The sequence below is a fragment of the Caretta caretta genome, chromosome 21, assembly GCF_965140235.1.
Source record: "Caretta caretta isolate rCarCar2 chromosome 21, rCarCar1.hap1, whole genome shotgun sequence".
NCBI classification, from domain to species: Eukaryota; Metazoa; Chordata; order Testudines; family Cheloniidae; genus Caretta; species Caretta caretta.
In genome coordinates, this window is record NC_134226.1 from 13,041,798 (window position 1) to 13,068,707 (window position 26,910).

Sequence of the window (26,910 nt, forward strand, 5' to 3'; positions counted from 1 at the left end):
ACCAGTAAAAGGCCTGGAATAGCTCAGAGTGCCGTTTCGCTCATTTCCTTGCATGATGCTGACAGAAAGTTTTAAGTTTAGCTCCTGGGATGTAGCTAGTGTTCGTTAGAGGGGGTTCTAGGGATACATATTAATCTAGAAGGAAGCAGATCTCCAAGAATTATTAGGAATATGAAAATGTAATCAAATGTTTTTCCAATTTAGTTTCATCTCCCCCTTTTAGTCCATTCCAGCTTGTTTCTGTGCATGGCCCCTGCTAGAGGAGGCAGATGTTGGCCTGATTCTATTTGATCATCCATGGATATAACGCCCCAGATCAAAACCTGATCTCAGTTTGCCTTGTGTAAATCCAGAGTGATTCTAATTGTTGTCAGATGTCACTGGTGTGGTGCTCTGCTCTGTTCAATGTTGATAACAGCCAGCTGCATGTGTGCGTTCCCTCTGTGTGCTGCCCCGGCTCTGCAGATTGCTGGCACAGCAGACCCCAAGAGAACCCCCAATGACCACAGACTCCGAGAAGGTACGAAGGCACCCGGCCAGGTTTATTGTCAAACGAAGCACAGTAATAGTTCCCCGCACACTCTACAGGACATACTATGAATATGTGCCCTCTGGCAATGGACCGGCTCAGTCAGTGGCGGGACTCTCCACTGCCCCCAGGCCAGACAAAGACACCGCCCCAAGGACACATTCTTATACACAGGTACAAACAAGTTACACATCGCTCCTGACGTATTGAGGTGCAACCCCTCTACGGAGCAAGGTGCCGCCTCTCACCTTGTACATGTTGGTTTGAACAAAACAACTCTATCCATAATAGTACCCTTTTGCCCCTGTCTTTAGGATGGGTCAGCTTGTTCTTTGTTGTGTGTGGAACGTGCAAGTATCGGAGTGTTCTGATATCTAGTGTCCAGTACCTTTTAGGTCTGTATCTTCTTGCAGCATCAGCCCTTTCCTTGCCAGCTTCTGTGAGCAGAGCCTGCCTCTGGTCCACTTCTTAACTTTGCTTTATGTTAGCAAAGTCTTGACCATTACTTTAGCTCAGGCCTTAGGCCTCATACCGGGCCTCTGATACCAAGGGTTTATGTTTCAGGGCTTCATCTTACTACACTAATGAATACAATGGACATGCTCCAAATGTACACTAGGGTAAGGGAGATCAGGATCTGGCCCTTTGATTTGAAAGGAGTTACTTCTGATTTATACCAATGTGAGCAGGATTAGGCCTGCTGTCTCCCAAAGTGGTCACTAGACCCTAAGATGCCAATCAATGTATGGACATTAAATAAGAGGGAGGTCAGTTTCTAAGCTCAGAAGAGTTACACCAGATAAACAGTGATGTAAATTAGATCAGACTCTGTCCCCTGGGCCAGAACCACCACCTAAATATCCCGTGGGATCAATTCTGAGCCCCTCTTCTAATTTTCCAGTGACACAATCCTGCTACACATGGTCCGAGACATTGTTCGGCAGTGATGTGTGTGTTGCACCCAGACCACTGAGGCGATGTATGTCAGTCTCTTCATTCCCTCCGCCATTTTGGCACGCTCAGCACCACCCCATCACATTAAACTACGCTTGGGCTCATTCAGGCCGAGTGCTGTTCATGTCACGGAGGTGCTCAGACACTATGGTGAGGAGGGGTAGAGAAGACATCTGACAGAGCATGCACATGTGGCTTAATTCCCTAGATCTTCCAGTGCGTTAGACTCAGTTGTGGTGATCTAATCAAGTCCAACTGGGCTGCTGCCAAGTGGGTAACTAACTCTCGCCTCTGTCTCTCTTCATTTGAGTCAAAAAAGAAACCAGAGGCTGTTGTGCATAATGAGATCTAAAATAATTCACTGCCATTCTTTAGTTTCTTGGAACTAGATTAGTTGGCTTGTAGGGCTAGTTGTTTTTTGCATTGTTGCTCCAGCACCTAGTTTTTAGGAAGCAGAGATAATTATACACCTGCAAGGAACAATGGACAATCCCCACTCCCATTTAAATGGGAACCTTGGATGTGCAAGGAATGCAAGATTCACCCCATGGGGGATTAGACTAGCATCTGCACTTCTGTTTCCATGGTCTTTTACTACCCCAAAAAAAGCAATCATGGGGAGGGATTCTGCCCCCATCCAGTACTGTGGTGGAGGCATAAACAGTTCTCAGGGAGCAGAGGGGAGAATTTCACCTTTGCAGGCATTGTGTTGGCCCCAGGCTGGTCCCCTCACAAGCCCCACCACAGGGAATATGCCAGGGGAGGGTGTAGGGCCAGAGTACAACCCACTGCATGGATTCTAGGCTGCTCTAGACTAGCCCCTAAGAAGCTCTCAGGAACCTGCTTTAAAATTAGAGCACCCCCAGCAATGCTCGAATATATGCAGGAGGCCACATCAACCCCAGAGGCAAAAAGGTGGCATAAAGCCACATGTATTCCTTCCTCCCCTAAGCCGAACACAAGTATGTTTCCTATTTACCCACAGGACAGGTACAGCAGCGGCCAGCTTCCACTACAGTGCCCCGCTCATGAGCTTCACCCCTGGATTTGGGGATATTGCCTCTGGGGTAAATATGCCAGCTCGTTCTCCATGGCCTCTTTGCCGTGAGGATCAACAAGAGTATGCAATAGTGTCAGCACTGGTTGTGGTTGTGTAGTGTGGACACCCTTTCTACTGGCAGCAGGATTAAGACCCAGCTAATTCATGCCAAAGAGGCCTCTGAGGTACAGACCTTGAGAACGTTCTTTTCCAGGATCTTGACACTGGCAGGGGTATCCATTAGTTCACTTGGATAGACCAGAGTCAACTTCCTCCTCATCCCCTAGGTGCGGTCAGGGTTGAGGCACATTGAACTTCAGCCCTGCCTCACCACACTTGTGCAAAGCAAAGCAAGTTTTCCTAGTAAACCGCTATTGGGAACTATTGCTAGCCAACAGAACTTCCAAGTGATAGGGATGAAGTGGCCCAATTCATCCCTTCGACTTCGCCCTAGGTGAATTTGGCCTGTTCCCAAACCAGCAGATTTTCAATCCGCCTGCTATATTTACTTGGAGGCTATTAACAGCAGACCACCACATTGTGAGTAGTGAGGCCTGCTCTATACATGGAAGTTGTAAAACATTAAATCTGTTTCTAAATCAATGTAGTTAAATCAGGGCAATCCCATTGTGTGACCCCCTCAAATCAATTTTAAAGTACCTGACACTGATTTAGCTTAATTCAGTGCCCACGTGGTGGATTGCCCTAATTTAACTACATTGGTTTCTCAATCAATTTAATTAAATTGGTGCAATTTGTGGGGATATTCTATACACACGTCCCATGCACCCCTTCCTTTTGCAAGCCACTAAATAGCATGTGCTTTTTGAAATGGTTTCAGTTTTTGGACTAATGCTGGTCTTAAGCAGGCAAGCTTCAAAATCCTCATGCAGGTTCACACTGTAGCACTCTATACAGTGTGTGTGTGTGTGTGTGTGTGTGTGTGTGTGTTTCAGTGGGACAAGAAACTGCATAGTTACATGCTTAATTTCACAGATCCTGATGCAACATGAGTAGAGGCACCCTCTTCACCTGGCACGCTTTCGAACATCTGCTACACACAGCTGTCTGCTGTGCAACATCCTTCCCATAATTCAATTAGGGATTCACTAGGTGGTGAAAGAACAGATTTGACAGGAAATGCTGCTTCCACCAGCTGCAGAGCTGGGAAACCCCGGGCTTCCACACCTATTGGTTCTGAGGTCTCTTGAGAATCTAGCCTCAGCAGTGGATGTGGTGTACAATACAAGGAATGTCTAGCCCAGTGGTTCTCAAACTTTTGTACTGGTGACCCCTTTCAGATAGCAAGCCTCTGAGTGCGACCCCTCATATATTAAAAAGACTTAAATATATTTAGCACCATTATAAATGCTGGCTGCAAAGTGGGGTTTGGGGTGCAGGCTGACAGCTCACGACCCTCCATATAAAAACCCTCGTGATGCCCTGAGGGGTCCTGACCCCCAGTTTGAGAACCCCTGTAGCCCCATGTCATGTACCCAAGGTCACCTGGGAGTCTGCATGGAGCTGGAAATTGAAATCCTCCTGAGCCTTAACCATGAGACCAGCCTCTCTTGCCCTGTTGGCACAGGAAGTATGGAATTCCCCAGGGAGGATGAAGAATATGATCTCAGGTATCATGTCCATTGAGCAAGGCACTGTACTAACAGAGACAGTCCCTTCCATGAGAAGCTTGAATCACCTGTTGCCCATGTATTGTAACTGACAAGGGGAAGCACAAAGAAACATCGATTAGCATGAACAATGGTCACAATAGGATATACACCATCCAGACTCACTAATGTGGATCTCTTCAAAGGAGTTCACCCTTGTTCTATCCACGTCTTTGTTACATCTGAACTGTCAAGACTGCAGCTGGCCATGAAATGCCCTCCCCCGCATATTCCCCCCTGCATCCCCTCAAGAGATTGACAAAAAACCTAAACTTGTTTTATGCAGTGTTGTTGTGGCTGTGTCAGGCCCAGGATACGAGAGAGACCAGGAGGTAGTGTGTTTTATTGGACCAACTTCTGTTGGTGAAAGAGAGAGAGGGGCTTAAAAGCTTGTCTCTCACCGACAGAAGTTGGTCCAATTTAAAAAAAAAATAAAAAATTACCTCAACCACCTGGTATCTCTAATCTTTTGTTTGCCAAAATTTGACATTTCTGAGGCTTTTAATAAAAAAACAGAACTTGAAAAATTGATGTTTCATGTGGAAAATTTCTATTTAAATAACCACCACAATTATCCACTGTCTCTTGTCCAAAGCTTCCTAAGGAGAACAGTCCATAGGCTCTGGCTCTCAGCCCTTCTAGAGCCACCCTCAAAGTCACCCCCTCCAGGGTTAGCTGTGGCTGTCCTGGACTCTCAGGTCAGCATACTACACTTACTTGTGTGGACCCCTTTGTCGGAAGTCCCTGTAGCCTAATGACAGCAAAAGGAGCAAGGATTAGAGGATGGGGAGAGGACCAGCAGCCAGGGCTCTGGGAGTACCATCCCCGATTTGCTTGATATGTTCACATCCACTTTGCCAAGCCAAGAGACAACTTCTTGATTTAATCAATTCCCCATTGACTTCAGTTGGAAGTTCTCCAGTATATCTGAGTGCAGATGAGAGAGATACAGAATTTTCACTTACCATCTTGATTTTGACAAAAGCTGCAGAAGGTCCTCACAGATACCTCCATTAAAGTCACTCATTACCAGGATCCTTTGAAAAAGTACTCCCTGATCACACACTCAGTTGCCTTTGGGGCTCATTGTTCAGAGCAGTGTTTCTCAACCCTTTTGAGACCAGAGACCAGCTTGCTACCTTCCTAAACTGTATCAGGGAGCTAACTCTCAAGGACCGGTGTCAGTCCTTGGACTTTGGTTTAGAGCACAGGACAAGGGACTCTGAGTCCTGGGTCCTGTTGCTGGCTCAGCTGCTGACTTCTTGAGCAAGTCATTTAGCTGCAGTTTCCCCTTCAGTAAACTGGGGGGGAAAAAGACTGGTTACATCTGTAAAATGCTTGAGATTTTCAGATGGAAGTAGAATCACACACAATGATAAAGACCCCCTTGGCAAAGGGTCCTCTTTTCTTTCCAGACATCTCACCTCAGACCGGACAAACTCGCTACACTAAACTTGTCTTACAGGAGATTTATCCATAAAGAGTTATTATCCTACATATATTTCAGAGTGTTTATGAACCTTGACAAGCTACAAGCTTTCTGTAGATATCAAGTGAAATCAAAGGGTACCGTGGGTTATCAGTGCCTGCTAAAAGGCCCAATCCAAAAATCTTTCCATTGAGCTTCTCCTATGGGCTTCATGTCCAATCAAAAGTTAGGTCCTAGGACTGAACTCTTCTGAAAGTGGGGGTTCAGCTGGGGTTGCTGAGCACTCGGGGTGGGGGGGAACTCTAGCTGTAATGATTTCTGGTAGCATTTAACAGCCTCAGGGCCTTGCATTTTCAGTTGCCTTGATGACTGCAGGCAAACAGCTGCATCTCAGGAGTTTATTTTTGTCCAGTTTTAGGTTTTGCAAACATGGTGCATAAGACTGAATTTCCAACGGATTAACTCAGTTAATCCCCTACATGTATTTAGTTGGAGACAGGTCAACGTGCAAGGTTTTCTACCTCCTTGACTTCAGTCTTTCTGGGCTCAAATTCAGCTGGGCACCAAATGAACATCTGCCCATGAAACGTGTTATCTTTGTGGTCCTTTGGGATTGTTTTACCAAAGACAAGAGCAACAAAGAAAGCCTTCAGCTGGATTCTTTTATGCCTGGGTTCCAAGATCATCATCTTCAGTCCCTGATTATTTTGACTTTAGATTGGGGAAAAACAAAACAAAACACAGATCCATGGCCCTGCTGAGAACAGAACTGCGCAAGCGGCAGCTGGGTTCAGGTCGCTACCGGCAGGATTTTAGCACAGTTTCTGCAGCAGCCTGTGCTACTGCTCCAGGTATAAACGCCACACGTCTTTGTTTCAGCATTCATAACTCTCAACTGCCTAGAGACCAATAGCCTAATTCACAAATGGTTGATGGAGTTCTTTACAATGCACTTTCGAAAGCAAGTCGTGCAAACACTTTTCCCTGGAGTTCCTCCGGTAAGGTCAGCCACACGTCTGGCTGGAGGGTAGAAATGCAAGCTGAATTGATGGCTTGATTATCTAAACAGTTCCGGTAGGATGGTAAAGGGCTATGGAGAGGTGTATTTCTGGGGCATTGGTTTAAATCTGGCCTTGGCTAGCAGTGTGATATGCCAGTCCCTTTTCAGGACTGTTTGAGGTCAAGGAAAAGCATTGCTTCCCTTCAGGTTCATAAATCAGCTTTCTTCTGCCCCTGGCAGTGATTGGCCCCAAGTGTAGCTGCATTCTGGTGCTTTGATGCCAGTAAGCAGTGTAAAGGGGCTTGAAGCCTGCTGGATCTTCCCTTGGAAGAATTCTCCTAGGGGAAAGGGGAATCCATAGAGGTGTATGTAGCAAGCTGGAGGCAGGAGCACAGGTTGCAGGAGAGAAGAGATTGGCAGTAACAACAGTAAGACTGTTTGCGCACGGCTTGAATGCTACTTGCAGTTGCAGCCCCTGTGGAAACAGTTCTCTTAAAAAGTCTCTTTAATTTTAGTAACATGTAGTCCTCACGTTATTACCCAGCATGCTGTACACAAAACGGTGTAGGGCAGAGAATGGCCCTTTGCTGCCAATGCAGAGTTGTGGCCAGGGCATGCTGCACTGTGTCTCTTGTGGGCGGTCCCTTAGGGACAGCTGCAACCAGGGTGTAAATCAGAGCAGCCCCAGAGGCTGCTCTAGTTTATATAGGGGATTGAGTCCAAGAAGAATAAGAGTGCAGCCGCCTGTGTCCCCTTTCCCACAGCTATTCCAAGTTCAGCTTGACCACAGCCCAGAAACAAGGTCATTATCTCAACATAGTGACAGCTCTGAGAGAGGATGTTAAATACAAGAGAGGGTGTTAAATACAAGCTAGTGATGAAAATAACCCCCAGTTATCAGAGGAAAGATAGATAGACAAGACTGAGAACCTATATTGCTAAACAATAATGCCTGATGGGCAGTAAGTTAAGTTACCAAGTGTGGGATATTGCCCTATGGCATGATGGGACCTAGGGGTTACAGTGGACGAGAAGCTGGATATGAGTCAACAGTGTGCCCTTGTTGCCAAGAAGGCCAATGGCATTTTGGGATGTATAAGTAGGGGCATTGCCAGCAGATCGAGGGACGTGATTGTTCCCCTCTATTCGACATTGGTGAGGCCTCATCTGGAGTACTGTGTCCAGTTTTGGGCCCCACACTACAAGAAGGATGTGGAAAAATTGGAAAGAGTCCAGCGGAGGGCAACAAAAATGATGAGGGGACTGGAACACATGAGTTATGAGGAGAGGCTGAGGGAACTGGGATTGTTTAGTCTGCAGAAGAGAAGAATGAGGGGGGATTTGATAGCTGCTTTCAACTACCTGAAAGGGGGTTCCAAAGAGGATGGATCTAGACTGTTCTCAGTAGTTGCAGATGACAGAACAAGGAGTAATGGTCTCAAGTTGCAGTGGGGGAGGTTTAGGTTGGATATTAGGAAAAACTTTCACTAGGAGGGTGGTGAAACACTGGAATGTGTTACCTAGGAAGGTGGTGGAATCTCCTTCCTTAGAAGTTTTTAAGGTCAGGCTTGACAAAGCCCTGGCTGGGATGATTTAATTGGGGATTGGTCCTGCTTTGAGCAGGGGGTTGGACTAGATGACCTCCTGAGGTCCCTTCCAACCCTGATATTCTATGATTCTATGATTTCCTCTGCTTCAAGGCTGCCAGCCCACTCAATCCCAGGATAACTCTTGAGATTCAGAGCAGTGTCCCTATCTTATAGGGCCAGAGTGACAGAGCCCAGTGTGTCCTGGGATGGGGTTTTGGGACTTCGGGCTGGGCTGTGTGGGTGCTCATGCAGCAAACATGCTATCAATAAAGGTCCGAGTTATGTCCCTCTGTACCAAGTCTCAGGACCTGGACATAGGGAGTTCCCCAGTAACCCAGTCTCCATATTGCTCTGTTAAACTCCTCATGCTTGCAAAGGAGCAAGTGAAGGAAAGATTCACTCCCTAGTCTTTCTTACCACTTGGAAGTTTGGTCTTCTAGGGGATAGAGCACTAGCCTGGGACTCAGGAGACTTGGGTTCTGATCCCAGCTCTACTGCTGGGTGACCTTGGGCAAGTTCCTGCCCCTCTGGGCCTCAGTTTTCCCATCTGTAAAATAGGGGTAGTGAGATTTAACCCCTTTGTAAAGGGCTTTGAGATCTACTGATGGAAGACACTGTACAATACACATTCCATCAAATAGGCAGCCCAGTGAGGGGAAAATGGAGTTGCTGCGGCAAAGGATGCACAAGGGAAAGGCAAGGCATTTTCCTTGCCATGGTTGAAGCAGCCCTGTGTGCCCCTGTCATGGTGGGGAAGGTGAGACGATCCCTGCAACAGCAAGTGTTCTGATCTCAGCCCACCCATACCCAGTTCCCATCTGCCCCTATATGCTGCCAGGCATGGAGCCCTGTGGAACTGGGCTGTGCGGGGGGAGGGCATACCCTCCTTTCTGCTGAGACCCACACTGATTCCAGTGCCCTGGAGGTGGGAACTGGTTTCAGGGCTTCACCTCTAGGCTTGCCACATCAGTTATGAAAACAAGACAATTGCTTCAGCCCCGGCACGTCTTTCATTACAAATTAAACACTGGCTGATTTGCTCTCTTTTTACATTCTAATTGAATACTAATTCCTTTCCCAGGCCGTTTAAAATCCACCACCCCTCCCCCGCCCCCCTCACATACACACTTTATGGGTATCCCTTTCTCCTGGACTGAATTTATACACTGTGCATTGCAGACTCTGAATACTGACCCCCTACTGACCCAGCTCTTACTGCATGCAGCCCATGTTCCCCCAAACCTCCCATCTTCAGTCCCCTTCGCACAGCTGCGGCCTCCACTTTCACCCTCTTTGACCCTTTAAGGCTAGTTAACAGTTTAAGAGCCTTATCGGTGAACTTTTTTTAGGTTGTCCCTGGTATTGCAAAGTCTTATTACCTGGCTTTCTAAGGTTACCCCTCTGAAGCACTGAACAATCTCTGTACACTTCAGGTAACACGGTGCCTAGAACCCCATCAACAGCATCAATGACACATTGCCCTGAACCCAAACACTTGATCCAACCACTCTTGAACTGTGGGGATGCTAGAAAACCCAACCCATTTCCACATCCACGTTTTGCAAGTGACCCCTCTGCCAAAAATTTTAGAGCCAAACACCCACCTACCTTGGGCATTCCAGATCTGGGTCAAGATCTTGGAATAATCCAGATTCTTACCTGATGTCAATCCAGATTTGGCAATGGTGACCATGCCCATGCATTGTACATTCTCCAGATCCTTGGCAGATCTCACTATTATGCTCTCTGCTCTGGAGACACTTCCCTCCAGTGCCTCGATTGCTATCACTCCAGCACAAGACTGCGTGGCCAGGGAGGGGAAGCTCATTACAGCAGCAGCTGGTGGGGAGAACTGCATTTTGCCAGACAGGACCCAATTCTGCTTTCAGTTACATAGGGTGCAACTGGCGGCAGTTTCCGTGGAAATTGTGCCCCTGTAACAGAGCAGAATTTGGCCCTTCACCATTAACAAATATATCTATGAGGATTCTTTAGTGATGCCATATGGACTCAGGCCAGATTTGAACTGCTGAATGAAGTGAGCTGTAGCTCATGAAAGCTTATGCTCAAATAAATTTGTTAGTCTAAGGTGCCACAAGTCCTCCTTTTCTTTTTGAGAAGTAAGACTGCAATCCTTAGCAAGTCACTTTACCTTCTGTGCCTGTTTCTGCCCCACTTTTTGTCCTGTAAACTCTTCCTGCCAGAGAATCGCTCTCACTAGGTTTTTTCACAGCACTTAACCACCCTCTTGGTTGGGGCCTCTGGTTGCAAATTCAATACATCAGCCATACCCCTAGACAGATTGCTTCGAATTCAGATTTTGCCATCAAACCTACAGCCACAGAAACCAGCTATTTCAGAGTTTCCATAACCATCAGCACACACTGCAGTACAGAACAGAACCTTCCTAGGGCTCCAATGATTTCAGTGGGAAGTCACTGCACCACACTTTAACAGCCAGCCCATTACAGCTGTATAGGTTATCTGTTTAGAACTTGGGTCCTGAGCACCCCTGTGAGGTGTGGAGCATCCTCCATTCCCCTTCAAAGTGTTCAGCACCTCACTGGATCAAGCTCCCTAAACCATTCAGAAGCTATTTCAAGGCTTTGTACAGAACAAGAAGCAATGATCTCAAGTTGCAGTGAGAGAGGTCTAGGTTGGATATTAGGAAACATTATTTCACAAGGAGGGTGGTGAATGGGTTACCTAGGGAGGTGGTGGAATCTCCATCCTTGGAGGTTAAGGCCCGGCTTGACAAAGCCCTGGCTGGGATGATTTAGTTGGCGTTGGTCTTGCTTTGAGCAGGGGGTTGGACTAGATGACCTCATGAGGTCTCTTCCAACCCTAATCTTCTATGATTTGTAATTACCCATGTGACTTTAGGTTCCTTAGAGCAGGAAGATTTTCATTGCACCACAAATATATTTCCCCCTGCTTCATTCCAACACATTGGAGGTTTGATTTAAGAACACTGGGCCAGATTCTTCACTGGTGTAAATGCACATAGCTTCCATTGAACCTGCAGTAACCTATATCAGCTGAGGATCTGGCCCACCACTCCCAATAAGATCATGATTTACAATTCCTGCTGCCATGCTATGAATTAACATGGTACTTCACACTAATGCAATGCTAAGTGATTCTTTTCCTTAAGGCGGCTGTAATCTCAATTTTGCTGCTTTGACAGCAGAGACATTTTGCTTCAGAGGAGGAGGGACAGTTTGACAGAGGTCCCCCCCCCCCTTTCTACTACACCTCAATTATTCTTTCAGCATTAAAGGAATTTGGATAATGGAGGCAAATGTTTGCATGAGGTAACATGGCCTTGATTTGGAGGATATAGCTGACATTCAGATCACTTCCTGCGGCAGTAGATGACCTCTTAAATTGGAGAATGAATGATAAAAAGCTAGCCTAATTCTCTTCTCTCAATGGTATAAATCAGGTGTAACTTATTCCATTGAATGGGTAAGAGGGGAGTTGGGTCCAATGGAGTTGCTCCAGATTTACACTGGTGTGAACAGGGGACAAGTCAGGTCCAGTGTAAATCAGACGTGATTCACAAGCAGGCCTGATTCCCCTCTCACTCACCCCAGTGTAAATCACGCTTATTTGCATCTTGTAACGTTTTGGTAACAATCCACCCAGTAGTATACATCCAGAGACACAAACACTCACTGAGAAGAGAATCAGGCCCAATGAGTGTGTGTACTGATGGGTGCATGGTTACCAGAAGTATTACAAGGGGAAGGCTGCTTAGGGTTTAGAGACAAATCTCTGCAGAGGTCTCTGAAGCAGTTAGTTTTAAGAGGAACAGCCGTGTTAGTCTGTATTCGCAAAAAGAAAAGGAGTACTTGTGGCACCTTAGAGACTAACCAATTTATTTGAGCATGAGCTTTCGTGAGCTACAGCTCACTTCATCAGATGTATACCGTGGAAACTGCAGCAGACTTTATATACACACAGACGATATGAAACAATACCTCCTCCCACCCCACTGTCCTGCTGGTAATAGCTTATCTAAAGTGATCAACAGGTGGGCCATTTCCAGCACAAATCCAGGTTCTCACCCTCCACCCCCCCACACAAATTCACTCTCCTGCTGGTGCTAGCCCATCCAAAGTGACAACTCTTTACATAATCAAGTCGGGCTATTTCCTGCATAGATCCAGGTTTTCTCACATCCCCCCCACCCCCATACACACACAAACTCACTCTCCTGCTGGTAATAGCTCATCTAAACTGACCACTCTCCAAGTTTAAATCCAAGTTAAACCAGAACATCTGCGGGGGGGGGGGGGGGTAGGAAAAAACAAAAGGAAACAGGCTACCTTGCATAATAACTTAGCCACTCCCAGTCTCTATTTAAGCCTAAATTAATAGTATCCAATTTGCAAATGAATTCCAATTCAGCAGTTTCTCGCTGGAGTCTGGATTTGAAGTTTTTTTGTTTTAAGATAGCGACCTTCATGTCTGTGATTGCGTGACCAGAGAGATTGAAGTGTTCTCCAACTGGTTTATGAATGTTATAATTCTTGACATCTGATTTGTTTTAAACGGCTCATTCCCCACCACCCTCTTCAGAGACAAGCAGGGGTCTGATTCTGCAGCGCGCCAAACTTGGTCACCCAGCAGAGGTCGAGGGTGTTGATCATCTCTGAGGATCAGGCCTTGGGGCTAATAAAAATTAAAGTGGGACAGCAAGGCATTGGCACAAATCAAGCTTCTCCAGCTGGAGGAAGAAAGTATTTTCTTCAGGGAGATACAGGACAGGCTGCAGAGAAGCTCACATGGTCTGACAGGTCAGGTAACTTATTGCCTGTCACAAGCCCTCTGGCGCCGACTCATGGCTGAAATAGATGGTCTGTGGCTAGGATGAATTCCACACACTTCCTCTCCCCTGTGGGGAGGGTAAACGACCACCTAGCCTACAGCACTGCAGTGAAGGAAGTGGCTAGCTTTGATTCCTGTCTTCTTAAAAGCAGTGGCTTTTTATCCCACCCCAGTCACTAACCACAACAGCAGCTTACCAGTTATGAGACTCTTCACACATCTCTGCTTTTATATTCTGGGACGACATCTCATTTCCCCATCAGTAAGGTATTCAGACCCTTCAGTTAGCTCTTCTCATGTAGGGCTTTGAGTTCGCCTCTTAGATACCTCTGCAACTTTTACAGCAGCCACGTACTGGAGGACCCGATGGCTCAGTGAGCTAAACTATGTGGTGGAAGGATGGTCCTGTGGTGAAAGGCCATGCATGGGACTCAGATGAGTCAGATTCAATTCCAAGCTCTGCTACAGATTTATTGTGTGACCTCTGGCAAGTTACCTACACTCTGCACCTCCGTGCCATAGCTGTAAAATGGGTATAATGATCTCTTGTCTAGCTTTTAAAGGAATCTGTACTGCCCAGTAGGGTGCTGACCTCCAATGGTGTTTGAGTGATCCAGCTCCTTTCATCTCCAAGTTGCCAGTTAAAAATCCAGCCCAGTATGGAAGTGACTGAAAATGTTTGCTATCTGGTGACTGTCCACTGGCCTAGGATATGTGAAATGTTCCTAATCCTAGCAGGCGGTTGTCCATATCTCACACAGAATAGCATCACAAGTTTTCCACTTGGTAAGCATCCAAAGGACTGTATGGGCCATGAAGACCTCACTGCCCACTCTCATGCATATACAAGATCAGAGATGAATCATAGACCCATAGGATTAGAAGGGACCTCAACCGTCATCTAGTGTAACCCCTTGCCAAGATACAGGACTTGTTGTGTCTAACCCATCCCAGACAGAGGGCTCCAGCCTCCTTTTGAAAACCCTCCAGTGAAGGAGCTTCCACAGCCTCCCTAGGCATCTGTTCCATCGTCCTGCTGTTCTGACTGATAGGAAGTTTTTCCTGAGGTTTAATTGAAATCGGCTGTGCTGTAGTTTGATCCCAATCACCTCTTGTCCTGCCCTGTGTAGCCAGAGAGAACAACTTTCTCCATCATTTTCATTGCAGCCTTTCAAATATCTGAAGACCGTTACCATGTCCCTCCTTAATCTCCTCTTTTCCAAACTAAACATAGCTAGTTCCTTCAGCCTTTGCTCGTAGGACTTGTGTTCCATCCCTCTGATCATCTTTGATGCTCGCCTCTGGAACCTTTCCAGTTTCTTTACATCTTTTTTATACACAGATGATCAACATTGGATCCAGTACTCCAGCTGAGACCTAACCAGCACTGAATAGGGCGGAAGATGAAGGTGCACTGGTGCTGTTCCATGATTAAACAGAGGACTTCAGTTCCAGGTTGACAGCTGTTCCTGGAGACTGTAACCAGCATTACAGTTACACGCTTTTAAATAAAAAAAAGTGCCCATTGCTAACAGATGGGCAACAGCAGCACCTTAAAAATAGATGCAACTCTGGATGGATCACACTTCTTCCTAGCACATTCTCACCTGCCGATGGGATTCAGGCTTGATGCCTGTTGGCAATACATTTGCTCCCGCATGGGAGAACCCCTCCCCCCCAGCATGTTTAAAGCTTTCCCTTCCGAGATCTGATTTTTCATCTCTCTTTTCTCTCTGTCACGGCAATGTTCAAAACAAATTAAGGGCCAGATTTTCAAGGGCTCCGCACCCAGAATCAGGGCCAGATTTTCCAAAGAGCTCAGGGCCCCGCAGGTAGGTCTACACTGCATTTTAAAACCTGCGGTGGCAAATCTCACAGCCTGGGTCCGCACACGCAGGCTCACGGCGGTGTTGATGTCGCAGCTTGGGCTGGAGTCTGGGCTCTGAAACCCACCCCCTCCTTGGGCTTCAGAGCCCAAGTGTCTATATAGCTGGTCTGAGTGCTGTAGGGTGAGCCTCAGGAGCCAGAATCTTTCAGCCCAGGCTCCAAGACTCACTGCCACAGAATCCTGCTTGCTGTGGAGCTGTACCCTTAGTCCCTAATGTAGGCAACCAACGGACTAAGCCTATGCTTCTCTTCTGTGCAATCCACGTTCCCCAAATGAATACTTAAAAGCCAAGCTCAGAAAAGCCATCTGCTTTTTGTTTTGAGAATTACATTTGGCCAAACTGAACAATTCTGGCAATTACACCATCATCTCTCTCCAAAGAGACATTTTGGTCAGTAGCATTTATTTCTCATTTCTGTAATATCCTAGTGATTTTCCATGGTATTTGGCAAAACCTTCACTCTCCTCCCCATGCCCCCTCTCTGGTCCCCAACCAAAAGCACTCAAAATGCAAGCAGTGAGCAATCTGAACGGGAGGGTAACTGAGGTCTTATTTTTCTTCACCTTGTAACTGGAGCAAAGCCGGGGTAAGGCAATGCCAGCTCAGAAAGGTTGCAAAGCATGTCTGAAATGCTCGCATATTGCACTGGGGTAAGTGACACAGGGCCTGATTAACTACTTTGCCTACACCGTTGTACCAGTGCAGAGAATAAGGTGTTGCCATTGTAGAGTGGTACATTTTATACTTACTCTGCCATGGTGTAACTCACCACACAAGCTCCAGGCCAATGGTGAATCAGGCCTTTAAGACTCTGTTTTTACTTGGACATCTTCAATAATACAAAAGTAGATCTCCTTCCTGGGCTCACATGGCTGGTAATGAACGTGGGTCAAGGTGGCTAGTATATCCACATCCATGCCAGGGTGAGAGTGGCTAAAACTTGTGACAGCACCAAAGAGCCAGCAGAAGGCATGTTAAGTGAGCTGGTGTTCACAGGTGAATTCCAAGTGGACAGATAAGTCAGAGAGCAAACACCAAACCGGTTGTCTCAAACTCAGATCCCATAGTGCTGAACGTGGTATGAAAGTCTAGATTAAGAGACAGCGGGCTGGGACAAAAGGGGGCGGAGAACAGGGTAAGGGTCCCCTGGGGAATAGCCCCAGTGCAGAGGGCTCCTATATGTAGGCTCCGAGCCAGCTCAGTGCTCGGGGTGGGTTTGAAGAGGAAGGAAGTGGGTCAGGCTTGGCACGGGGGGAGGCTGGACCCATACCCCTGTGATTCTGCATCCTAGCAAAGTCCTGTAAGGGCACGAACTGGGGCAGCCTTAACCTGTGCCAGGGGGCACAGTGGCCCCTGTAGCCGCAGAACAAGGGAGGCACAAGCTGCCTCCCTCCTTTCTGACCCTAAGCTGGCAGTGTCACCAGTGCAGGATGAAGCTAGCTCTGAACCCTTGTACTAGCTGAGCGGACCTGTTCGAGTCAGGGCTGGCATGAAGTGGAGAGGTCTGTATGGCTAGTGCTGGCCTTGTGGGGATAAGAGGAAGAATGTTCGTTTCCATGGTTGCCAGCCCGGTACCTTTCACCAGCACAGAGACGGACACACGTACACAAGTAAACCCATGCGTCAGAGTACAATACTGGGGCGAACATTTGATCCCTTCAGAGCTGTCCTTCCCCCTAGAAAGGGCCACCCCAAAGGATGGGCTAACACGGGGCCTTTCATGTGAACGCTGACGGGAATGAACAAAGCGAAAGTAATGACAGGAGAGCTGGATAGATGCCTCAAGGCCATCTTGTGTGTTCTGAGCTTCTCAACCTCACCATCTAGAGAAAGTCAGACAGCTGGGGAAGAATTTGGCCTTGTTTGTGCAGAGGAGATACAAGGCTGCCACTGATTTCAGCTAGCTCCTCTCGCTGCTGTAATTCAGAGCATTTCAGGGGTTGGCATGATTCATGTCAGGATGGTTTCGTGGTAAAGAGACTGATATTGGAATCAAGAAAACAGGGTTTGATCCTTTACTGACACAGGCTGTGTGGCCTTGGGCAAATCTCTGCCTGAGATCCCTATCTCAAAACTGGGTGGATACATTATCTGGCCGATTTAGATTAGAATCTTTTTGGAGCAGAGACTGTCTCTTAATATGTGCCAAGAGCTGTACATACATAATGGAGCCCTGATCTCAGTTAGGGACTCCAGGTCTTACTGTAAGACCAGTATTCACTTAGACAAGGGCTAGATTTAGCCCAGAGCATCAGCTGGTGGATTGAGAGGTTGTTACTTTGTACTCGGGACTAATCAACACCTGACAGTCAGAGTTACTCAGCTGTTGATAGAAATAAACGGGAAGGTGAGACTCCTCAAACACTTTATATTTCACAAGTCTCATTAAAAATTATAGGGATATCTTGCATTCATGTAGTACCTTTAACCCGGAAGGAGCCAGGGCCTTTACGGACCTATAAAGTGGTTCCTATGGTCTGCCTCTCCATTGAAATGCTATGTGGGCAGTTACTATGTTGCCTTTTACCACCACTATACAATTCTTTTTTAGGAAGGGACAGCGAAGACTATCTTCTCCATTTGAAACTACAAGGGGGATTTTAGGTAGGGAGATTGGCCCTGCTGTCCTAGCCAGTATCTGTATTATTGTGAAGAGTTCCATAGGAACTTTAATGATTTAAGTGGGCAGGACATGGGGGAGCGCAGTCTCTTGGGCCCTCTTCCCATCTCTCCCACCGATTCACTGCAGCTAAAAGGGGCCACTGATTTGAGTGCTTCAGTTTGATTGCTTAGCGTGGGACCCGGTGCCAGATTCTCGGCTGGCTTAGGTAAGTGTTACTCTGCTGAAGTCCACGGGATGACACATTAAGACCCCGGGCCCTTGATGTCCACAGATGCTGAGCACCTGCAGCTCCAACTGAAATGAGTGGTGGAGTGATAGGTGCTCAGCCTCTCAAAAAGATAAAAATCAGACCACTGCTGGGGCCCCAGAAATTGACCCCCCCCAAACCCAGCGGCCTCCTCTGACAATTTGGCTGCACAGGTTTAATAGGGTACTTGGAAGTGATACAAGGTAGCATTTCCAGTAATAAAACCCCCAAGCGTTCCTGTGGCACTGAATCCATCTCGCAAGGGGGGCCAGGAGGGGGCGGCGGCAGGAAGAGACAGCCTGTTGGCAAATGGCTGATGGCCTGGGCAGCTGTGATGGATGCCACTGCCTTTGCCAGGGCCAACCGGTCAGCCCTCGATAAACAGGTCACAAAACATTTTGCTAATATGGAAGAGGATAAACGGGCTTGAATGGAGGCTCTATTTCAGACAAACTGCCCGATATTAACCTAGTCAATAAAGATAAGGAGGCAGTCACTTGAGTTGCCAGCAGTAACTCAGACAGACACATTTGGAGCAGCCCTTGCAAACTTTTACAGAGCCCTTACTGCTTATTCTCCACTGTTGCTGGTGGTGGTTGGATAATTTTATACAAAGATTAAATAGACTGCATCCTTCTTAGGCGCTAAGGACTGGTTAGAATTAGGCTGGTCTCTCCCCAATGGAAATTGGTCCAATAAAAGATGACCTCCCCCACCTTGTATCTGGAATAAGAGCTCTGGCTTTTAACAAGTCTGGTAGTGACTAAAAATGTCTACACTGCAGTCACAGGGTATGGCTGCAGCTCATGTAGACATAGCTAGCTAGATTCAGTTTGTCTACACAAACGGCAGCCACACCCCTGACTGCAGTGTAGACATACCCTAAAACTGCTCCACTTCCACCACATCAATGAGTAAAGGGATGCCTATGGAGCTGCTGTGCTGTTGGTCAGATTGGAGCCCACCTCTCTCTAGCAGAATGGTGCAGAGGGAGTGGGTCAGTGTAATGGCTCCTCTTTGTCGAGGCTTCTGTGCTCATACGATTCTTGTGTCATGCTGGTTTTACACTGATGCAAGTCCGTTGGATTCACTGGAGTCCTTCACTTACATCAGTGAGGACCAGGAGAGTGGAATCAGGTCTAGGGGCTTCAAAAGCAGCTGGCTTTTGGGTGTGTGGGGTTATGTTGCAAGGTCAAGGAAGGCTTTTTGCTCCTTTCTTCACCCACAGTCATGCTCTTATATGAAATGTCATGCAGCTCACAGAAACCAGTTAGGAGCTAACAGATCTATGCAGGATTGTGACAATAACTGACTCAGAAGGCTACATTTCCTAAAGGCAGAGACTCATAATAGGTATGCACATAACAGCACCCCTGTTGTGCATGGACGTTAGGTAACTGGAGTGCAAAAGGCTAATTTAAAACCCTCCTTTGCCATGATGTCTACAAAAAGAGCTGGACAGTGCTGAAGAAGAGTGGACAATGGCAGCTTGTAGGCGGATGCCACGGCCTCATGTTGTTCAGTATGGTCACTGTTCCCTTGTGCTTCCTGTCAGTCTATAGTCACCCAGTCTTTTGTCTTCTAGACAGTGGGATCCTTGGGGTAGGGTCTGTCTTCATTTTGTGTTTGTACAGCACCTACCACAGTTGGGTCCTTGTCTATGACTGGGCTCCTAGGTGCTATTGCAATTCAAATAATCAATAGTTGGTTTGTATGCGATTGAAGTAGGCAGAGGGAAAAGTAGATTTGCAGGGGGCTGAGAACACCTTAGACCTCCCTCCCCAGCTCCTGGGAGCCCTACATGTCAGTCTGCCAACCAATAATGGCACCTTATTCAAGGAGAGAAGAGCAGAAAAGTCCACTAGGGATCTCCTGATGCAGATGTAACCTACCTGGGAAGTCCTTGGATTTCTAGCGATAGAAGCTCCTAAAGCAAACAGAATGGGACAGTGCCTTTATAAGGCAGTCTGGCCACTGTGCCCCAGGAAAGTGTTATGGTAACAACTGCCAGCTGGTGCTTTTCAGAGGCAGAAAAACAACATGCCCTTCTAAAATATCACATACCAGGCACAAGATCCAGCCCCCGCTAAGGTTTAGGAGGACGATGAGCCCAGCCATTCTCCCTTGAATTCAAGTACTGCAAGCAGGGGAACAAACCTCTGAATAACGGGAGCATCTGACTGGCATGGAGGGATTTGAGTTTTGTTCTGAATGAGCAACTGACGCTCTAGTCCTCCTAAGGGTTATAGGCTTGTAACCAAGCCAAGCCATTGATCCGTGGTGAGACAAGCTCCCTAGGGTGAAGGGTTTCATTCACAGGTTGTCTTTAAACAGCAGGTATGGCGGAGTTGATTGTGGTCTTATATAAGCCCTGATCCTTTTATAGAGTTTCATTGAGTTTAAAGCCAAAATGGATCATTAGATCATCTAGTCTGACCTCCTGTATATCACAGGCCATTACATTTTATCCACATGACTCTAACAAGCCAAGTGACTTCAGTCCGACTCAAGCATTTCAGTCCTTAGGAGACTAAACCGTGTGCCCCAGCCAGAGACCAGGCACACTCCATGCCCAAGGACCCTGTAGCCACAAAGAACTGATTAGGTGAGACACACAGAGATAATCCCCAAGGCAAGCTATCCTCCATGCGACAGGGGAAGGTAAAACCTCCAAGGTCTCCACCAAACTGACCCGAGGGAAAATTCCTTCCCAGTGTCCAAATCTGACTCTCAGTAAGACTCTGTACGTGTGAGCGAGACACCAACCAAGCACCACCTCAGGTCACTGTTACACCCTATCCAGTGTCCCATCTCCAGGTGTGGAGAATCTCATATTTCAAAGAAAGGCAAATGACCCAAAATACATCTAGCCAATTGTGCATCAGGGAAAATTTCCTTCCTTCCACCACAGCAGGCAACCAGTTGAAGCAGGAAGTTTAGTTAGTCATTGTTTTAACACAGAGCTACAAGCAGGTCAAAGGCAATCCTATTCTCCTCATGGCCCAGGAAAGAAGGAGATGGGGGGTGAACAAGAAGATTCAGGGATTCACAGATGTAGCAAAAAGAAAAGGAGGACTTGTAGCACCTTAGAGACTAACCAATTTATTTGAGCATGAGCTTTCATGAGCTACAGCTCACTTCATCGGATGCATACCGTGGAAACTGCAGAAGACATTATATACACACAGAGACCATGAAACAATACCTCCTCCCACCCCACTGTCCTGATGTGAGGAGGTATTGTTTCATGGTCTCTGTGTGTACACAATGTCCTCCGCAGTTTCCACGGTATGCACCCGATGAAGTGAGCTGTAGCCCACGAAAGCCCATGCTCAAATAAATTGGCCAGTCTCCAAGGTGCCACAAGTACTCCTTTTCTTTTTGAAGTTTATTACACCCATTTCAAACAAGTCAATAAATACATTTAAACATCAAATAGAAAACATTTGGGTTTATGTATTTTACTGTAGAGGACATTCAACTTCTTTAATAATTGTAACAGCTTATCAGAACCCCCATTTCTTTCCCTTACCCCCATATTCTCCCTCTTTAAACTAGAGAGAACAACATGCCCCTGTCTCATGGCTGAATTGGGCTCATTTAGCTCACATTTGCAGAATGCTTTAAGTTCCTCAGATGGGAGGTGCTAAGTGACTGCATCATCCCTGCATCTGACCCTGCTCCTAACCACACTGAAATGCAGGGCTATCACTAAAAGAAAAGGAGTACTTGTAGCACCCTAGAGACCAACCAACCCACCTGAGCATGAGCCCTCGCGAGCCACAGCCCACCCCATCAGATGTGTACCGTGGAAACTGCAGCAGACCCTATATACACACAGAGATCATGAAACAATACCTCCTCCCACCCCACTGTCCTGCTGGTAATAGCTTATCTAAAGTGATCATCAGGTGGGCCATTTCCAGCACAAATCCAGGTTCTCTCACCCTCCACCCCCCCACACAAATTCACTCTCCTGCTGGTGCTAGCCCATCCAAAGTGACAACTCTTTAGTTTAAAGAGGGAGAATATGGGGGTAAGGGAAAGAAATGGGGGTTCTGATAAGCTGTTACAATTATTAAAGAAGTTGAATGTCCTCTACAGTAAAATACATAAACCCAAATGTTTTCTATTTGATGTTTAAATGTATTTATTGACTTGTTTGAAATGGGTGTAATAAACTTCAAAAAGAAAAGGAGTACTTGTGGCACCTTGGAGACTGGCCAATTTATTTGAGCATGGGCTTTCGTGGGCTACAGCTCACTTCGTCGGGTGCATACCGTGGAAACTGCGGAGGACATTGTGTACACACAGAGACCATGAAACAATACCTCCTCACATCAGGACAGTGGGGTGGGAGGAGGTATTGTTTCATGGTCTCTGTGTGTATATAATGTCTTCTGCAGTTTCCACGGTATGCATCCGATGAAGTGAGCTGTAGCTCATGAAAGCTCATGCTCAAATAAATTGGTTAGTCTCTAAGGTGCTACAAGTACTCCTTTTCTTTTTGCGAATACAGACTAACACGGCTGTTACTCTGAAACCTGTCACAGATGTAGCAGGCTGCTTCAGGCAGCTTCTCCCAGCCAGCCCCTTTAAATTTCACTCATCGAACTCTACCCAGGTTGGCAAAGCCTTTCAAAAACAGACAGAGCACAAAAACAAACCTTCATCACAAAAGTCCTGTCCTCCCACACATCTCTGCCGGGGTGCACTCTTCCAGATACTCGCTGTCACTTGGAGGGAAGGTCACACCACCCTGGTGCTCCTACCACTAGGCTGAAAAAGAACCATGCACCCCACGTTACCATTCAACTCTCTCTCATGTTATAGAGGCGGGTTATATACTGCCCTCTTTCCCAGAACTTATCCTGATTGGCTGGGAGAGAGGGGAGTCTTGCCCCCACCTCATAGTACGAGGCTTCTGACCCAAGGCCCTTAAAGAAACAGTAACTGATGTTTTCCCTGACACTAATTATCACCCTGGGACCACTCCCTCTCTCCAAGAGACTGCCTCTGCCATTTCCTGTGATCTTGTCTGCTCCAGAATTCCTGGAACAGGGTGGCCTGGCCTGCCAGACTTCCGCCTTTGGCCTTAAAGGGACAATATACCTGTTACACAAGGTCATAAGGTTCACCATGACCATCCAGCCCACTTCCCCTCACCGCCCCCCTCCTTCCAGGCCATGGAATTTCTCCCAGAAGCTGGATTGAAGCATACATTTTAGAAATATCTTGCCCTGGAGGGAGGCTGAGCATTAAAGCCCACAGGGGTTGTGGGTGCAACTGGTTTTTGCTAATATGTCTTTCATGTACTTGTTGAATCTTGAAATATTTGGAGGTTCAGTAGAAGAATAGTAATGCCTCCCAAACCAAGGCACTCAAAATCGGAGGCTGCTTTGTAAAGCTTGGGACTTAACTTTTCTGTGCCTCAGTTTCCCTCTCTGTAAAATATCTGATTCTCATTTACACGCAGGCCCCTTTGCCCCACTCAGCATTCCCTTGAAGGTTCATTTACACAGCTAGAGTGTTGTAAAGGAGCCTTTGTGTTATTGCGAATCAGGCTCAGCAATACCTAACCCAAAATTAGAGGCCACTTTTGAAAATTTGCCTGAAGTCACATGAGTCAGTGGCAGAACCTGGAATAGAAACCAGGAGTCCTGAATCACTTTCCCCTTGGCTCTCTCTTCATAGACCCCCAAGGTCCTCCCAGAGCAGAACCCAGAACCCATGCCCACCACTCTAACCATTAACCCACTCCCTCTCAAAGGTTTAGATACTTCTTTGGAATCTCTTTGGTCTGAAATGGGGCTAGGGATCTAGGGAGTGTAACCCATTGGTGAGTGTGTGTCATAGGGCCCACTCTGGGCCTGATCCCAAGAGTCTGTTACAGCAGCAAGTCTCGGAGCATGGGTCAGCAGACAAGGGCTTACAGGGTTCATGCTATGGTGCTAAAAATAGCTGTGTAGACCTTTGGGCTCTGAAGCCCACCCCTCTCCCCAGGCTTCAAAGCCTGAACTCCAGCCCAAGTCTGAATATCTAGACAGCTATTATCAGTGCAATGGCTCGAGCCCCTTGATGCTGAATCTGACAACCTGGGCTCTGAGACTTGCTAGCATGGGCTACTGTTTGCTATGCAGACATATTTACAGCCCAGGCGTGGTTCTTCAGCTCAAGCAACTTGTTCTCTGAGCTCTGGAGGTTGTTGGTTCAAACCCTTCCCATGTTGGCCAAGATAGCAGCCATCATCCAAGACTTACTGAGAGGAAGGCATCTTTCTGTCTGTGACGGCTATCTGGTCACCCAAGCCCCAGCAGCATGGGCTCCAGCTGCTCAAGTCTGTACCTAGGGTCCTGGGCAGGTGTGGCTAGCTTGTGCAGCCTCCTGATCTCGCGAGCTTGGTATGTCTACATGTGCTGCAATCTTCTGATGGCAGCATTGACATATCCTTAGAGGAAGGAAACCTCCCTTTTCCCATGTAATCCATCCCGTTTGGGTGAGTGGGGAAAATTCCTTCCCAGTCATGGGTAGGCATTTTACACTCAGGAGTGTGAGATTTCATTCCTCTCATCACAGCCTTAGCTTTGCAGTGTCAGTAGTGTGGCAGATTTCTCTTGGATCTTCTTTGTGTGTGCAAGGGTACAAGGACCCCCACTCACCTGGTGGTGCAGAGGGGCACAGCTCATAGACTCAGCCTTTATGGCCAGAAAAAACAAATGTGATAATCTAGTCTGTCCTCCTGCGCACTGCAGGCCACAGAACCTCACCCACCTGCCCCTGTAATAGGCCCATAACCTCTGGCTGAGTTACTGAAGTCCTCAAATCTTGATTTAAAGACTTCAAGTTACAGAGAATCCACCACTGACTCTAGTTCAAACCAGCAAGTGACCCGTGCCCCATGCTGCAAGGGAAGGCAAAACACTCCAGCGTCTCTGCCATTCTGACCAAGGGGAAAATTCCTTCCCAACCCCAACTATGGTGATCAGTTAGACCCTGAGCATATGGGTGAGCTCCACCAGCCAGACACCTGGGAAAGAATTCTCTGGGGTAACTCAGAGCCCTCCCCATCTAGTGTCCCGTCTCCGGCCATTGGAAATATTTGCTAATAGCAGTTGTGGATCAGCCATTTGCCACTGTAAGGAATCTCATCAGACCATCCCTTCCATAAACATATCAAACTCAGTCTTAAAACAAGTTAGGTTTTTTGCCCCCGCTGCTCTTCTTGGAAGGCTGTTCCAGAACTTCACTCCTCTGATGGTTAGAAACCTTCATCTAATTTCAAGACTAAACTTGTTGATGGCTAGTTTATATCCATTTGTTCTTGTGCCAATATAGGCCTTTAACTTAAATAACTTCTCTCCCTCCCTGGTGTTTATCCCTCTGATGTATTTATAAAGAACAATCATATCTCCCCTCAGCCTTCATTTTGTTAGGCTAAACAAGCCAAGCTCCTTAAATCTCCTCTCATAAGGTAGGCAAAGAGTCCTGTGGCACCTGATAGACTAACAGATGTATTGGAGCATGAGCTTTCGTGGGTGAATACCCACTTTGCCAGATGCGCATCCGACGAAGTGGGTATTCACCCATGAAAGCTCGTGCTCCAATACATCTGTTAGTCTATAAGGTGCCACAGGACTCTTTGCCGCTTTTACAGATCCAGACTAACGTGGCTACCCCTCTGAGGCTTCTCATAAGGTAGGTCCTCCATTCCTCTGATCATCCTAGTAGCCCTTCTCTGCACCTGTTCCAGTTTGAATTCATCTTTCTTAAACATGGGAGACCAGAACTGCACACAGTATTCCAGAGGAGGTCTCACCAGTGCCTTGTATAATGGTACTAACACTTTCCTGTCTCTACTGGAAATACCTCGCCTGATGCATCCTAAGACTGCATTAGCCTTTTGCACAGCTGCATCACATTGGTGGTTCATAATCTTTCTGTGATGGACCAGTACACCCAGGTCTTTCTCCTCTTCTGTCACTTCCTACGGATACATCCCTAGTTTATAGTAAAAATTCTTGTTGTTAGTTCTCAAGTGCATGCCCTTGCACTTTGCACTATTAAATTTCATTCCATTTCCATTACTCCAGTTTTCAAGATTGTCCAAAACTTCTCAAACAATATTCTGGTCCTCCTCCCTGTTGGCAATACCTCCCACCTTTGTGTTATCTGCAAATTTTATTAACGCACTCCCACTTTTTGTGCCAGAGTCATTAATGAAAATGTCAAAGACTTATCCTTGAGGAATTCCACTAGTAACCTCCCTCCAGCCTGCCAGTTCACCTTTCAACATGACGCAGTGTAGTCTCCCCTTTAACCAGTTCGTTACCCACCTTTGGATTCTCACATTAATCCCCGCCTTCTCCGATTTAACTGATAATTTCCCATGTGGAACTGTATCAAATGTGTTACTGAAATCCAGGTAGATTGGATCTCCTGCATTTCTATTACATAGCCGCCCCTATGCTCCAAGAAGCATACAGATTGCCCCCTGTATATACTCCTTGGGCCACAAGGCATCTCCCAGAGGGGCAGGAAGGAGGCAATAAATAAACCTGAGGATATTTTGTGAGCAGAAAGAGAGGCTTCATTCACTGAATACAAAAATATTTTAAATGTAAACTCTCTCAAAGCTTAGAGATGCCCAGATCTAGAGCGGTTTATTTGATCTATCATAGCCACAGGCGGCAAAGCATAAAGTTTCCTCAGAGTTTCAGGGGCGTGCAGATCTGGGATTTTATGTTGACACATTATAGCTAGCAGGGCTAGTCATAGCATCTGGATTGGCATCAGAGTTTCTGGATTTTCTCAAAAAGAAAAGGAGTACTTGTGGCACCTTAGAGACTAACCAATTTATTTGAGCATAAGCTTTCGTGAGCTACAGCTCACTTCATCGGATGCTCACGAAAGCTTATGCTCAAATAAATTGGTTAGTCTCTAAGGTGCCACAAGTACTCCTTTTCTTTTTGCGAATACAGACTAACACGGCTGCTACTCTCAAACCTGGATTTTCTCAGAGTTTCAGGGTTGTTCAGTGCTAGCAGGTCAACTGAGTCTCATCTCTAGTCATTAATGGAGTTAGTAATCAACCTGGTTAATAGCCATCTG

The 26,910-nt window shown here is 46.8% G+C and overlaps 1 long non-coding RNA gene across 1 annotated transcript in view; it reads right to left on the reverse strand.

Annotated features, from left to right (window-relative positions):
- Positions 1 to 22,612, reverse strand: part of LOC142069763 (uncharacterized) — a 37,003-nt gene extending 14,391 nt beyond the window's left edge. Inside the window, exon 1 of the long non-coding RNA XR_012665718.1 lies at positions 22,470 to 22,612. This is a non-coding gene — a long non-coding RNA (uncharacterized LOC142069763). The remainder of the gene's footprint in view (positions 1 to 22,469) is intronic.
- Between the last annotated feature and the right edge of the window lie 4,298 nt (positions 22,613 to 26,910).